We start from the raw sequence: 3,066 nt of genomic DNA, 5'->3' as shown, positions 1-3,066 counted from the left end.
TAGTTCTCTATTTTGGGGCAGTTAGACTGCTTCCAAAACTTTGGCATTGCAAATAACACTGCATGCATATCCTTGTATCTAAATTCTTGGGGCCATCACTGGTATTTTCTTTAGGCAAAGTGGTAAGATGCAGAATAGCCCATCAAAGCACATGGTTGCTGGCTTTTAAGTCCAGTTGCCAAATACAAACTTGTGCCACTATTAACACCACCTAAGAGTGCTTTTTTTTTTTTTTTTTTGCCCACACTGGTAATTTTCTATTATTTCTCGGTTTATTATTTCTCAGTTTTATAGGTCAAATATAACCAAAGTTGTATTTGCATTCCGTGTGAGGTTAAGTATTTTTTTCAGACTGTTCATGTGCATTTCTCTTTCTCTCTCTTTTTCAAATTTGTGTTTCTTATAACTTTCCATGCTCTACCCCCACCCCCCATGCCATCCTGTGCTCAGTTGGTGTCACTATGCATCCCAATCTTCATTGTGAGAGAGGTACCATGTCCCACAGAGGAACTCAACAGTTGTCAACTGCTTTGCAACTCAGAAAGCCCACAGCTGCTCAGCCTCACTCCCCCACTAGGACAGCCAAATTCCTGGTAGAACTGCAAACCTCAGTGTTACTAAGCCACTGGTCACCATCACCCAGGGCCTTCACGGCAGGAGTGCCACTGCACGACATAATGACTTAGCCAGGTGAAGTTCCTGCACACTTGAGGCTCTTCCAGGACTGCACCTCCAAGGAAGTGTTCCCTCCCGTCTGGGGAAACCGGAGACTGTAAATCAGCTAAGGACAGGGCCCTGACTTGTTTATCTTGGTAAGAGTTTTGTGTTGGAGTCAGCGAGGGACCTGTTTGCCTGATTCATGGCCAATTTGTGGAGTCATCACTTTGGGTAAGACTAACCTGCCTTGCTCAGTGGGTTGGCATGAGCTGGGACCTTGTAGGGGCTCAGGCCCCCCATAGTGCTGAGGCTTTATCTGCTCTCTCCATCTGGACCAAATGTTACCTTTCAGAGATGGAGACATCCTGTGGGAAGTCTCTGAACAGTGGGAAGTTCTTCCTCCCAGTGCTAAACCTACTCTCTTCCTCTCCCCGCCTCCTCCACATTCCTCCTCTGTTAGAAGGAATGTTTGCCCTGACAGCAGCTCCATCTTGTCTTCCAAGATAGGCAGAGAAGCTTTATGGGGGGAGGGGGACAATCGTCCTAAAGTGGCTGTTAGGCCTCTGGGTGTGCTAATTAGTAATCGAGGCTGAGGCAGGGCCCAAGGTCCCATAATAAATTGTGGTTTATTGTTATAAGAGAATATTAGGAGGGCTGGTGGAGTGGCTCAAGTGGTAGAGCACCTGCCTAGCAATCCTGAGGCCCTGAGTTCAAACCCCAGTACCACCAAAAAGAAAAAAAAAATGTTTTCAAAGAATTTTTATGACTGAAAAGTTTATGACATGAAATAAAATAAAAGAAAGACAGATGTATAGCCCACATATAGAATAGCCCAACTATGCAAAAGACTAACTGAAAATATTGTAAAATGGTAACCATGATTATCTCTGTGGGTAAGATCAGGTGTAAGTTGTATGTCTCTTTCTTGTTATATTTAAGAAATTTCCTACATTAGGTGTTTGTGACATTTGTTCATTAGAAAAAAAAAAAATCACTAACCTTTTTAAAGACCTGGTTTGATATGAGCTCTCCCAGCCCCTACGGATTTCCCAAGTTCCTATTTGTTATTCACTTCTACCTAATTCTATGGGGAGGGTCAGAGACTCATCTGCTGTCAAGGCCAAGGGCGATATGAATGAGGTGAAGCTGGAATGTGAAGACACATCTAATTAGCAATATTTGTCAGCTTGTGGACCTTGGAATTCCTCAGGCTTGCCTTCTCTCCCTGCCTCCCTCCCTCCTCTTTTTTCTTCTCTCTTCCTTCTTTGCCTTGCTCCTACCCCTCTTTCTCCCTCCTTCCTTCTAAGCATTTGTTTCTTTTGGCCCTGGGAAGTCTTCTGAGAAAAACTCAATTTTCAAAAACTCAGGAAGCCAGTTGCATCTGTGCGGAATGGGGGGAGGGCCCTGGTTTGGAAAAAGCCTGGTGGCCCCACTGTTTTGCACAGTGCTGCAGGTGGGCAGGTTTCAATGCAGAATGCCTGCCTTCTGCAGAATACAAAGATGGTCACACCTTCACCATTGGGATCAGCAGCAACACCTCCACTGTGGGCTGGATGCTCCTTATCTTCCAGATGCTGGACTGAAACATGACCTGTTATGTTATTTGATCTTTAAAACAACTCCAGGCTTATCAACATCAAGCATGGCTATAGCTCCCCTTTGTCAGTTTGCCTGGGGAAAGAAAGGAGGTGATGCCCAGGGAAGGTCCTACTTCATCTGCAGAGGGGTCTACTCCACACAGTGGCCTTGGCTTGGAGAAGCTCGTTGGGAAGGTGGCATTGCCAAGAAAATATTTCTGTGACCACCCAACCCACTTTAGATTAACAGAGGTTTATGCTGACGGGTTTCACTGTCTCAGCAGGTTTAGCCCATGGGTGGTAGCATGCAGGATGCTCTGGAATCGGGAGGTGGCTCTCAACAGCCTCATTTGAGCCCACTTTGCAGTTCCCTTTGGCTGGTGTGTCCTGACTGGAGATTTTTTTGTTTTGTTTTGTATTTTTAGATAGCCCAGGCTGGCATGGAACTTGTGATCCCTCTGACTTTGCTTCCCGAGTGCTAGGATTACAGGCATGTATCACCATGCCTCTTGACTGGAGGTTTTGATGGCTTGAGATGCCAAACCTTGTTCAGGTCTATGATCCTACTAGTGACTTTGTGGGTCACTGGGAATGTAGGGTCATTCTTATAGTGACAAGTATGTTACAACAGTTGGCTGGGTCTCAGCAGGGCAGCCCAATCAGCTGGTAGTGGGGGGCAGGGCAGCCAATGAGAAGGGGGGGCTTGCACCAGACTCTTCTGTTGATTATATGGACTGCTCCAAGATGATATGAGAATATAGACAATTCCAGATAAGTTCCTCCCCCCAGTATGATACAGTCCTACTAATACATAGAAAAAATACAAGCAAAC

This window comes from Castor canadensis, chromosome 7 (assembly GCF_047511655.1).
Source record: "Castor canadensis chromosome 7, mCasCan1.hap1v2, whole genome shotgun sequence".
NCBI classification, from domain to species: domain Eukaryota; kingdom Metazoa; phylum Chordata; class Mammalia; order Rodentia; family Castoridae; genus Castor; species Castor canadensis.
The sequence above is the reverse complement of the archived record's forward strand: the minus strand, read 5'-3'. Positions refer to the sequence as shown.